The sequence below is a fragment of the Chamaea fasciata genome, unplaced genomic scaffold, assembly GCF_029207755.1.
Source record: "Chamaea fasciata isolate MVZ Bird 193981 ecotype frontalis unplaced genomic scaffold, bChaFas1.0.hap1 SCAF_1, whole genome shotgun sequence".
In the NCBI taxonomy this organism is placed as follows: domain Eukaryota; kingdom Metazoa; phylum Chordata; class Aves; order Passeriformes; family Sylviidae; genus Chamaea; species Chamaea fasciata.
Window position 1 is genome coordinate 49031975 of NW_027094086.1, and position 13863 is coordinate 49045837.

Here is a 13863-nt window from a genome sequence, read left to right on the forward strand (position 1 = left end):
ATCATCTTTTTTATGAGAGTAATAGAGCTGGGACTGTTCAGCCTGGAGAAGAGAAGGCTCAGGGGTACCCCATCAACATATTTAAATACCTCATGGCAGGGAATGAAGATGAGGGAGCCAAGCTTTCCTCACTTGTGCCCAGTGACAGGACAAGAAGCAATGGGTACAAAGTTTAAAAAACAAATTGTATCTGAACACAAGAAGGCACTTTCCATAATGTGGAAGTGGTCAAACACTGAAAGAGTTAGTGCAAAGAAGTTGTGGAGTTCCCCTCTTTGGAGATACTCAGTAGCTGCTTGGACAGAGACCTGGGAAACCTGCTCTAACTCTGCTTGAGCAGAAGGTTGCACCAGATGATCTCAAGATTTTCCTTCCAATCAAAATAATTCTGTGATTTTAGAAAATGTTTTACATTAAATTATGTCTTAGCTTCAACTTGCACTAAAAGTTCTGACAAGTTGTCTCAAGCAGTTTCTTTTTTAAATATATGTCATTAGGAATGTGCTGCTTGTAAGCCATCTGATGCAATGCAAAAAATCAGAGGATGTCTCAACATCTCAGGTTTTCTGAATGAGACAGTTTAAAATTAACTACCACTTTCCATTGCTAGTCACATTTACATGCCAGAAGAGATGGACAACTCTGCTCTGCCAATGGAAGAAAAACAACATTGTCCCTTTAAAGACATTATGCTTTGCATGACTAAGATGACTGGAGAATTCTGGCCATTTGTGCAACTATTTCAAAAGATGATGCCAGAATAGCTGATTTAAAATGCATTAAATGTCAAAAGTTGGAGAAACAAATACAACATGAATATTAATTTCAATTCCTAATCATAATCAGGGGGAATCAAATTCAGTAACATAATTTTGGCAGAGTTCCACGAGTTTCTCTTTTTTTAGGACTTCCTGTGAATTGAATATGCCAATAATTAAAACCAAAAAAATCTGGCACCAGCACAGTGATTGAAAAGTGTCTCCTACCCCCAGACATTTAGCATATAGCAGCAGATCAGTGTAGCATCATTTTCTAGGAAAGCAATCTCTTCTTAACAGCCTGAGTTATGAATCTGAACAGTAGCTAGAACAATCTGCATTTTCATATGCAGCATGCAAATAATTTCTATTAAATTTAAAAGCATTTTATTTTCTTAGGCTGAAATAATGATTTTATTCAGTACACAGCACCATGGTAAGGATGCTTGTACCTCATCCAGCCTGGCTGGGAAGGGAGAGACCCTACTTTATGGGGTTCACAGTGTTATGGCATATCAAACCCTCACTTAGCACAGTGACCATTGTGTAATGACTGAAACAAGTCTTTCATATGTTTGAACTAAGGCTTTAATACCTTAAAACTCACAAGTTTGAAACTCTTTGAAACTCCCCTACTCTCTGCTCATCCACCAAGCCCAAGTATGTTCTTCCAGAGCCTTTTTACTCTTGGCACTTAACCATCCAACAGGGAAGTCATTACGGGGCCCCAAAGTATTTCACCACCAAAATCTTCATTGCTCAGCATTGGGGCCATCACAAGCATTATGGCTGAGCATTAGAGGCCAGGGAAAGAGCTTATGTTTCTGGAGCTGGACAGTGAAAGATGAAGCTGAGAACATCAGCTTTTGAGCACAGGATCTCAAGTTTTATGTGGTCTTGTAAACCTGAATGCCTGGAGATGCCTCTTGGCAGCATCTTCTTCCTAGATCTATTTAGGAAATTCTAGCAAGTACATTTTTAAACCTCAGAATGCAATGGCACCCTATAAAAGCTTTCTGTAAGAGATACAGGTGGCTCCTGTATGACTACTCCAGTTTAAAGTGGCTTTTGTGGTTGCTATTCATCCTACTTAATTACATTTTTAAATAGCAGTTTTATTTTTTTCTGTGACAGGACTAGTTTTTATATGTAAGTGTCTTGGCCAGTCTGGGCTCAGGAAGGGGGATCAGCGGATCAGTGGGTGGTAAGAAATTGCATTGTGCATCACTTTTTCCCTCATTTTTTATTGTTATTACTGTATTTTACTTTTTTCAAATACTAAATTGAAATACTGTTCTTATCTCAACATACAAGTTTTACTTTTATTCTCCTCCCCATTACAACAGGGCAGGGTAGGGAAGAGTGGGGGGTTGAGCAAGCAGCTGTGTGGTGCTTAATTTCCAGCTAGGCTTAAAACCATGACAATAAGTTAATATATATTATAAAGACAGTTTAACAATGTTTTATATAAGATAATTAAAATAACATGTTTTGAAAATGTTTAAATATGCCCCAATGAACAAAAAACCCTGTTAAATCTTCTGTGTGTACATAATTTTCTCCATAATTAGTATGTTTCATCTTTATTTTGAGAAGGAACAGTTTTGAAATTAAAAAAAAAAAATCTACAGAATGAATCTTGCCCTCCCCTTTCCCTTCTGGAAACCTTTAATGTGAAATTTTGAATCAGTGAATGGAAGCCAACCATACTGACACACCCAGTATGATTTACTGTGGTTTTTTATTCCGTTTTGTTCCCCCTGCAACAGGTTATGATATTGAGTTCCCAAAATGTTAACAGATATGTGGTGTGAAGAGGCAGTTTGAGAAAGAGGGTCAACGAACAACAGATTTGCATGTCTGCTTCTTAGACCTCCATATAAACTTCCCTTCACACTGGAAAAATACCCAGAATGTGTTACAGAACCTCATTGGAGTGACAGCATGAACACTATTGTTTTTTTATTATATCATGTTATACTAGAAATATTGCAAGAGAACTGTGACTCATCGTTTGTTACAGATGTTGATGTAGCTTTGTCTGTGCCTTTAGCTACCAATATTTCCTCCAGATGTCAAGATCTGCTGTGATGGGAAGCCAGCATGATTGTTTCGATACAGTCACAAATTCTCACAGACGTTAGCACCACAATGACACTGCGAAAGACTTAGTTGAGCTGTGGGATCTGGAACTGCCAGTGGGAAGAAACAAGCTGGTAAAAGCTACGACTGACTGCAAATCTTACTGCAGACAGCTATACCCTGAGCACCTTCTCCCTCCACACATTTCCTCACATGCCTACACCATATGTCAAATGAGATTCTGAGGTGATTAAACCAGCAATGCCCGAATGCACAATGTAGACCTAAGTAACTGTTTCATAAACAGGTCCTGCAATCTTGTGCCTTGCCCTGAAAGAAACTAAGAGACCCTTTAATTTGAAGCAGATGATTTCACTCAGCTGCCGATTGTCATGTCTGTCTTTGTCCTGTATTGTCACAGTTAATTTACATACCAATGACAAATAAGGCTACTGTGAATTACTCGTCTCAGTGTCCATTACCATGCTTTTACCCTGTCAGTGTGATCTGCTGTCATGTTTACCAAGTTCTCTGGCTTTCTTTTATCACTTCATATTTCTTCAACATCCTAATGATTTTGGCTGGGAATAATTTACCTTCACCAAGAAAGCTGGCCATTTTGCCCAGCCAATGCCACTCCCTTTTGGTTAACACCATCTCTGTGACACTCACTGATGTATGGACAGCAAGGTACCTTTGCTTAACATTTTCCCAGTTTCCCCTTTGGACAGAACTTTGCCTGTCACCACATATTTCATTTTCCCAATAGCCCCTAGTGAGCTACATTACCAAAACTGCTGTCAGGCCCAGGCAATATTTTCAATTCATTTGCATCTGCCTTAATATGCCATACCCACTATTTTTCTTGGAAACACAGGGATCACATTTACTGCCAAAGGAGTGATCTATCATTCTTAAAAGGAAAGGTTTGATTGCACCTGTATTCACAATGGCAGTGGATCTTGGTGGTCAGTTTAAGTAGTTCCTTTTAAGAGAGGCAGTGCATTATATTTGTTACCAGTGAGAACTTGCATGGAAAAACACCTGTGCTCCTCCTGTTGGCCAAGTGTCCTGCGGTAGCTAAGTGCAGGCCCAAGAATTTATGATCTCATGTCAAATCCCATGCATTGTAATTTTTCTTCAAGATTTTGTAGCTCAAAGACAAATCATCCACACAGCATCTCTGAGGAGATCAGCGTAAATCATCTGAGTCCTGAAATGCAGAGATCCCTTACCTGGACAGATCTTGCTGTCTGGGCGGCAAAAAGGTCTTGGCCCTGTGCTGATTTTCCTGGTGTGTTTATTCTTTTCCTATGAGGGTGCTTCAGAGCTCAGCAGCAGGTTGCACCTGCACACATGTTGGGGTCCAGATGGCCGAAATTTTAGAAGATGGTCTTGAGTACAGGCTCAGGTCTGGTTTGGCAAAAGTCACTTCTCACAGTGAAAATAAAGCATGTGTAGCAATAATAAACCCTATTGTAAAGTCATGATGGCTGTTTTAAAAAAGATAAACTCTTTCATCAAAACTTGAGAATGCTTTTTGAAATTTTTTGATTCAACAGCACAGGTATTTATTATTTTTAGTCACTTTGACATTTCATTGAAACTGGCATAATCAAAACTGGTTTAATGTCATAATTATCTTGTTTTATGTTTTTCTTACATGGTTGTGGTAATTAATTTACAGTTAAGAAAGAAGTTTTCCTTTTATTGAATGCGTGATTTTCACACTCATAGGGAGATGATTTTCCAGAATGTCTGTCTCAGCTCCTGCCAGTGTTGAAATTTTCTAGGGGGGTTAGGAAAACCAAAATAAGAGTGAGTCAATCTCTGGGATAACTCAGCCTGCTCCCCTGACTCCAGTAAAGGACATAGTTCAATATTTGTCGCAGATTAATTTTCTTAAAAACCCAGGCGATTTAGCATTGAACAACACTGGATCTCAGAATGCTCTTTTTTTTCCAGGTTGGAGAAAGACAACTTGAAGAGGGGCAAATAAAGGGAATATTACAAAACAGTGGAAACAGGAACACATATGGCCATATACTGGGGAGGAAACCTGGGTTTGCATAGAGCTGTGACCTGAACCACTACTTTCATGTGTGAATATTGTAACTGAAGTTTAAACACATAAAATTTGTGACATAATGAATACAGGATTTTAGAGAGAAAAAAACCCCTCTCTGATCTCAGTTCAACTGAGAAATACTTATTTACATCAGCTGATTATCTTGTCCTTATTACGAATATCATTTACTATTAATTTAAAGGAAGTTTTCAAAAAAGACAGAACATATGTTAAAAAGTACACCGTTAACAGGCACATGATGAAATCTCTTTCAGCCTCTCCTGAAATGTGCCATTTTGTTACTGCAAACAGTAAAAAGCCTAGAGATGAACCATGACCCAGGCAACTCTTCACTGCCATATGATCCTTCATGCCTCATTAACCTCAATATCATTTACATAAACTGTTGAACCTTAACACTGCCTCCAAATAAAATTTGCAAAAATACATGTAAAGGTCAAGATAACAAATTACAAAACTATGACATCAATTTCTTATTTAAAGGATTCTTTGCCAATCATCTCATGGTAATTCGTTTGCATGGGAGAAGAAAATTATGACATGAATGAAATTATCCTGTCCCTTAATTGTTTGCTTACAGATTTTCATGCACTTTGCTTTTGTATCAGTAAAACATTCTAGGTAAGCTGGAATATATTTTCTAGGTGTTGTGTAGTCTCCTTTAAAACTTAACTCCATTGTTAGGTACTATCTGATGGAAGATGCCTCTTTCTTGGTACAAAGTGAAAGGAGGTGTTTCATGAGCAAGTACTGTAAGTTGCTTGTCCTGGAATAGCATCCTGTTAGTGATATTCAAGCCAGAGTTCACCTGCTGGAAATATATTAAGCTAAATATTTTTCAGCAACATAGCTAAAAGTAAAGTCGTCTTGGTTTTTTATACTGTATTGTCATCCACATAGGATCTAGGGAAAAAAACCAGCAAGATTTCTTGGTAGATAATTTACCACTCTATATGGTTCTTTCTACATTGATTTTGAAATCCAAATCCTGTCACATGCAAATACAAAAGGAAATGTCAAGATATCTTTAGAACTTTTCTAGAACATTCTGGGACCATAAAAGAAAAGTGAATGTTTTTCAGGCTGCAGATTTTGCAAATATCAGAAGTTAAATTTTCACTAAGGTAATGACCTACTGTTTAGCCCATATGTTTGTTGTTTAAAAATGTTGAAAAATAGGATTACATAATGAAATTTTAGACTCCACTGCCTAGTCAGGCTGTTTATTTGAACTGATATTTTGAGACAGTTTCTTAGGGACCAGCCTCCTGTTATTTCCTGTTTGCATGCAGTATGACTCAGTCCTCATGCCAACTTGAAGCTTTTCTACTTAATTTGGAAAGTTCAATATTAAGACTGCTCTTTTGAAAAGACTGCATGTACCTTATATTCACAACGCTTTCTTTATTTTTGAGTTAGCACATAACAAACAAGTGCCAAACCAGTTGCTGCTGCTGCTGCTGCTGGACAACCTTGAGGCATCCCTCTGTGCCCATCCAAAGGAGTTATTTCCCACTGCCCTAACAGGACCTGGGTGGTTTGACTGGGTGGAGAGTAAAGAGTCTGAAAAGCGATGCCCTTATCTGCCAGGAAAAGTGGTCAATATTCTACTAAGTATACAGACTTGTCTGATTTCTGAAAGACACCCAACTTCCTCTATCTATCTCCAGCTAAATGCTGATGGCACAGCAGACACTGGCATGCCACCTCCAGGGAGCCGGGATACAGTTCAGAACCTTGCAAAACCTACAGTGCAGAGACAGACTGATGCTGTTGTACGCTACAACGATATGGAATCTGACTGCAGAAGGCTGAAAATGACTCTTTTATTTTTGGGATGTGTTTTCTTTTTATACTTTTTTACACAGACCAGTTTGATTGGTGACAAGAAGAAAAGCTTCTTTAATCACATTGGTCAGACCAGGGAGACATTAAGAAGTCCCTCCTAGGGAAAAGAATGAAAACAAAGAACAGTTTACAAAAACAGTTCTCTTGTTTACAAAAAATTCTCTGGGAAAAGAATTTCAGAAAACCCAAATATCTCCAGCACGAAACCAGGGCTACAACAGACTGTCTTCACAGCCTTACCCAGAAGCCCCCAAGCTTTACACAAACCCTTTTTCAGTATTCAGGGCTTCCATAAATACTTTGGTTCCACATGAAATTGGTGCCTATAAAAGGTCCTGGTTTAGGGCAAATTTGGGAGAAAACCCCCGAATGGGGTCCCTCTGGGAAGCAAACCCAAATGGCCCCTCCCCCCAGATGGTCTGGGAAAAATCTTCCTTGGACAAAAGTGGAAAAAACTATTTCTTTAAGAAACAAAGTGCCCACAAGCATAAAGAATGAATAATATGAAACAATAAAACATTTTGTCGTTCTGAAGTGAGACGGTAAATTCAGAAAGTCCTTGCTCGTGGGTAGCTCAGCTCTCTCAGTCTCTTATCGGTCTCTTCAGAGGTCCAGGCCCCAGTGGGCCTCAGGTGTGAGCTCTTGGTGCTCCTCTGGGTTTTTCAGTCTGGAGCAGGTTTAAACAGCCCTCACAAAAAGGCAAAAACCAGTCCAGGGAACCTCTCTGCCCTAGCTAGCTAAAACTAAGAGCAGAGCAGGTCTCTGTGCCGCTGTCTGTCCGTGCCTCAGACAAACACAGTCCGGAGAAGAATGCAAAGGAGGAAGTGCTGTTTTCAAAACAAATTCCACACTTCTTCCTCTTGTTTCACTCTCAGAACCAGTCTTAAAGGAACTGAACTCAATATACAGCACAAATAGAACAGATGATTGGGGATACAAGCATCATAAAGTCGCCCTAGGACAGCATCATGCCCTCATAGCTGCCTGTAAGACTCCTCACCAAGGCCTGGGAACACCTTGTTTTCAGCGAGGCGCTTGTTTTCTCCACTGCCTTCATGCTGCCAAATGTGGCTGAAAGAAGCCAAAGGGCTGGAAACAGGAAGGGCAGAATCAGAAGTGAGACACACTAACAGAGGTATGTAGGAATTGCTTTTTTATAGCAAGCACCTGTCTATAGGAGACAATTTATAAAATAATTGAAGTGAAAACAAAGGTAGGTTGAAGTGGGCTAAGGCAGCATAAAAACCCAACCAGTTCTTTGTGTTTTGAAGGAAAAAATATCAGGTTGTGGTAAGATGTGATCTGTTGAAAAATATTACGGAAGTATTTTATATGAAATTGAGTGTTCATTCATTTTACAGTGAGATTACTTTTTAATTGAAGCGGGGCTTTAACTTTGTAAAGTAAATAAAATTTTCCAATTAAAGAAGAAATTTCTTTTATTTAAAGATTTCTCAGAGTGAATTTTTTGTGCCTGAGTTTTTATCATCCTTTTTCTGAATCCTATGCGGTGAAACCACAGTATTTCATAGGGAATATGATTAGAAAGATCTGGACTCCCAGATATATAAAACTGGACTCTTTAAAAAATACAAGAAAGGAACTGCATATCAGTATTCTGTTCCCTGGGGGGACACTGTTGTATTCTGGAAGCAAAGGTTTGCTAAACTACCTTTACTGACATTAGAATTAGTGTCCTCAAAAGCCTCAGTTTTCAGTCGATTAAAAAAAAAATCAATTTTAAATGGCTATATTTTTCTTTGTGCTGTTTACACAACACTCTCCTGCAATGGAACATGATAGTCAATTACACCTGGAACTCTAAATTTTTCTATTAAAGCTTCTCTAAAGTTTTTATCATTAAACAAAGTTCATGAAGTTGGAATAAACAGAAGTACGTTTATCCCACACTTTATTTATCCATTCTAATAATTGTCCTCAGACAGATCCTCCTTATTTCTGATCATTATTTTAACTTGTCTTAGTTTCCATCGTAATTTACTTTTCTACTTTGTATGAATGGAAGTGGGTATTTTTGTTTGGTTGGTTTTTTTGGATTTGTGGATTTTTATGGATAAGCTAGCTTCATCATTCCATCAGGAATGTATCAAGACCAAGACTTCAAAAAAATGGGTTTTGTCTTAATATTTTCCAGTACAATGTTTCTATTTTCAAAATCCTTTCTTTGGTGTTTAGCTGGAGAAAAATGTTTGCATGTGTTTCTCCTGAACAAAACTGAAATCTGAGCCTGTTAAAAATTCAGAAGTTTAGGATTCTTTTGCCTGCTTGTCTTAGAGCACTATCCTGCAAATAAATTCCCCTCTTCCTTCTCCTTCCCAGCCCTCTGAGTTCTGCCACTGTCAGCTTGTCACCTTCTCTGACAACCAGAGCTTGGAAGTGTGGTATAATACATTTTTCTATCAGTGAGTTATTTAGTGAGGTAGAGGGAATTACAGATACAAGGAGAGACTGTGTTTTACAGTCCTTGTTTAATTTCCTTCCATACAACAAGGTTGATGTTTCTTCAGATTAAACTTATGCCTTATAAGGATTTAGAAGAAAGAGCATAAAAATGAGCAATCTAATTTTAAGTAAATAAAATTCAAAGTACACCAACATCTAATTCAGATCACACATACTTTAACCCTTTTTTCATATACCTCAGACATATGAATAATTAATTGCTTCTCAAAATTTTAACAAGATGTCTTATAAACCCTTATCCAGAATCAAAGCTATTTCTCCAGTGTGCTTCCTTAGTAGTTCAGATCTTGGAAAGGCAAACATGGAAATGATGAGATTTGCTCTTACTGGAGCTCATTGTAACTGCTGTCTGCCTCATATGTGGCCTAAATAGCTGAGCAGTGTTTTCTGTCCATTTTGTGCTTGCAGATAACATACACCCTAGTGAGCAGGCAGGTCCAAAAATACAAAGAACATTGTCTTATTGTTGCACTGTTAATTTCATTCTTGATTAGAGTCTTGCAAAGGCTGTAAATCAGCACTAGAGAATTTCTTTCATTGCAGTCATTTCACAGTGGTTTTAACTCTTCTTTAGTCTCCACGGTATGCAGGAGATAAAGATTTTTTGTTTTCGATTTCTGTATGAGAACATAATGTTCCCTCTGTGTCTATCAGCTGTTGTGATAACCAGGGATTAATTAAAGAGTCACTTGTTGCTTCTTCTTATATGCCAAATAGCTTTAATCCCTAAAGTTCCAAAGTAATAAAGATGGCAATATCATCCTGCACACATGGGACAAGAAGAACAGTCCACCTTTGTTCTCGTGTCATGTTAAACCACAGAAAATAATAAAATCATAACTTAGAAACTTCCCTTGTGAGCAGTAGTGTGTATAGAGATATAGTGAAGATTCTCATTCTCCATGGCTTCTCCACACGATTCTCTAGCTATGGAGGGCAAATGCTTTACTGCAGAGAGTGGCACAGACCCAGCAGAAAATCTGGCCTCAGCAGCAAAACAAAGATCACTGATCAGCAATTCCAAGTAGCTTGTCTTGGAAAGAAGTCATGCATACTTCAGCCAGCAGAAAGAATGGAAGCCTAAAATAAAAAATAAAATATTAATAATAAAAAAGAGCTTAAAATAAAAATAAAAAAACCACCCAAACCAAATGAAAAACAACAGCAACAAAACGTAGGAAGCAAACAAAGCAAATAAAGCAATAAAAAAAACCCCCACCAAAGCTGCTGAAAATTGTTAAAGACATAGATTTCTGAACCTTGGATGAGCAAGTGGTAGACTGGTGCTCTGATATTTTCACTGTGGTCATTTATGCAGTGTGTAAACTTCTTTCCTCATCTTGCTGCATGAAGGTACCATGATAACAGGCAGGACACCTCAGGGCACAACTGAGCTTTCTCAAGAATTGTTCTGGCCTAAGTTCAGATGTACACTCTGGGTGTGGCTCAGCTGTAGCTCCCTGTCTTTTCTCAATCATGGGAATAAGAGCCCAACTAACATGTTAGAAAGAGGCTTAGATACCCCAATTCCCTGATCTAGGCACCTGTATGGCTGAATCTGCATGCAGGACTTCAAAGTACAGCTCCCTGTATTTTGTCTCAGATGTACCCTGAGACTTCAAGGCCCAGAATTACTTTACTTGTGGTCTGGGGACTACCAGAAAAGCTGTGATGATTCAACAAATGGAAGACACTGAGCAGAAGCAAAGGAGAAAAGTTAAAATTCTGCAGAGATCCTCTTTCCATTGGTGTAAAAGCAATTCACAAGGCCCTGGAGAATCCTGTGCTTGCAGAGCTGACCTCCTTCAGGTGTGATGACACAGCATTGCAGAGTGCTGTATAGGCAAATCTTTAGCACCAAAATGGAAATAACAGAAGGAGGAAGCAAGCTAAATAAAGGGGGATAATTTGGTGTCTGAGGTAGCATTATGCCAAGAAGTCATAAGATTTTTTTCCAGTTACATAATCAGTAGCAAATTATGCTACTTTGGTTAATGGCTTTGAAAATAGTTTTACTAATCGAGCCTTCAAAACCTCACTAGAGGAGTTTTAGATGAAGATAATTTATACAAAATACTTCCTAATATCCCCCCTCTTTTCAACTCAGGAAGAAATACTTCAACCATGACTAGAAGCGGTGTGAACTGGGGCAATTTCCTGCACTACCCACTGTTCACTGTTCAAATATTTTAACATGGGGATTGACACAAAAAAAAATAGCCCTCTCTAGAAATAAACAAGAACACAATATCTGGGAAAGATGTTCATTTTAAAGACAGAGAAGAACATTGTGAAATCTTCTGATTTTCCCATCTAAAACAGAACTTTGCTTTAAACAGAATCACAGAAAAGGTCTATATCTTTTGGCAAATAAATTTGTTCTAAATGCATTAGACTCAAAAGGTCCTAAGCCAAATTCTCTGTACATATAAATGGCCAATGTAATTGATTGGAGAGTGGAAGTTTGGCTGTCTCTAAAATTAAATCAGTTATAAAGAAATAGTACCCAGCATCAGCTTACGTAAACCAAACCAAGGACACAATGCGGGAAGGTCTTTTAGAGAGGCTCAGTCATCAATCTATACTTATAAATTCCAGTGAAACAAAAGCAAAAAAATTGAAGAGGATTCTCAGAAATTGTTTTTGAAATTTCTCTGAAGTAATTTCTGTTTACCAGAGGATGCAGCAGTATTCAGAAAAAGGCCAATTCATCTCCTTTCAATTTAGTGGTGATGCTCAGTTTTCCAGTGCACCAGTGTTGTCACCCAGTCTTTTGGTAGCATGAGGGGTGTTGATGAGTTTGCTGGCCTAGGATTTATGTTTGACTTCTCAGCAGGTAATGTATGAGACAGTCACTTCTAGATGGACCCGACCAATACTTTCTGTAGAAACATTTTTATTAATCACTTCTGAGCTCTTTCATCATACTGCGTACCCAAAAGGAGACCTGGCAGGACAAAACATTTAGATTAAATGATGTCAGTTTGAAGAGTCAGACCAAGAGGGTTGAAACCACTGTTGCCTGAACTATTACTCTTGCAGAATGATAATATCTTATTTTTAGAACATTGAAGCATGTCTCACCCTGTAGCTCAAGCAGCACTTTAATGGTTATTAATGGCAGCTGTCAGGTATGCATCTATTGACCAAGAATGAGTCACACTGGCCCTACTAGAAGACCCAGTTAGCTGGAAATTTGTGGTGCTTTTTTTGCTTATTTTCTTTTCTTCCTTATTTTTATTTTAGCAGCTCATTCTTCTGTAGGCAGTATGATTGTGAAATATCAGTGTTTATCTGCAGTAGCCATTAGGACAAACTAATGAACTTGTTTTGGAGATACAAGCAGGTCATCACCTGCTTCGACAGTAAATAATAATGTTAAGGAGGCAATTTACATCACTGTAGGTACTCACAGGTTAATTTAGAAACTACCAGCTTTTAATTAGTAGTGCAGCCAGCATACTGTGTGGCAAAATCTTGTGGAAAACCTTTCAATTTGTTAGGAAGCTAGAGAAATAAATTAAAAATACTCTTCTTCTCCACTAAAGAGTGTTTTGAAAGTGTCTATTAACAATATGATTGGCATTAATGATTAAAAGGTAATAATTTAAAATTCTATATTAGTTTTTCTCCCCAAATTAAATGACTTTCAGATGCATTTCGTTTTCATCAGGCTGCAATATTTGCATTGGTTTGACAAATCAGCTGCTGCAACTGTCTTACAGCAATTAGTACGGGCATTTAATACATGTTTTCCCAGCCAAATAAGGCAACAACAATAGTATAAAATCTGCAACAACAGTGCCTATGAGGCCTCATGAACAAGCAAAGTCTGCTGTTCAGTTTTTTTGGCAAGAAAGGTCTGCAAGGGCATGTAAACTGCACAGAAAATCCAGCACATAGCTGCCTGCCTGTTGAACAAAGAGGCAGATACAGTGTAGGTCTGCTTCCTTTATTTCAGAATGCAATTAAAAATCCTGGCCCTTGCCTAAAAGATCTGTCAGAGAGAAACTGCTCTGAAGAGATAATGACACCGACAGAGCCAAGAGGAGAGGTCTCAGGAGATCAAGCTGACGCCCAGAGGGAGTAGACTTTTGTGACTGTAGATACTCCTGCCTGTGCAGGATTTGTCTAATATTGTTGTTTTCAGGTCACTGTTTAGGCCATATATTTGCAAATGCCTTTGCAGTAAAAAAAATTGGCACTTTAATGAGTGAGAAACATGAAGAAAGAGAAAGAAAGATGACAATGGAGAAAAAGAGAGAGAGAGAGGAGACAGAGAGAGAAATAAATAAATGAGGGAGTATGAAGTCCCTTTGTTCAGTATTGCACTAACCTTAGCACAAATTCCCTACTGAGATCATCTGATAGATTGTACATTCCCAAATATGTTAGCAGAGACAATAATCTGCCTGAGCCATAGACCACCACATATTCACTTATATGCTAGACAATATCCAGTAAAGTGTAAACAAAATGCACAGGCCCCTGGATGTGAGGATATGTTCTTCTCTCCTGATAAAAAAGGTGATGATCAACTTTGATTTATGAGCTCTTCTGAATGACCAGATTGGCTTCTGCATGCGGCCTGTCCTCACCCCT

General features: G+C 38.3%; 1 long non-coding RNA gene across 1 annotated transcript in view; it reads left to right on the plus strand.

Moving 5' to 3' along the window:
• Positions 1–7669: 7669 nt before the first annotated feature.
• LOC136302130 (uncharacterized) overlaps positions 7670–13863 on the plus strand; it is a 71387-nt gene continuing 65193 nt past the window's right edge. Inside the window, exon 1 of the long non-coding RNA XR_010724005.1 lies at positions 7670–7912. This is a non-coding gene — a long non-coding RNA (uncharacterized lncRNA). The remainder of the gene's footprint in view (positions 7913–13863) is intronic.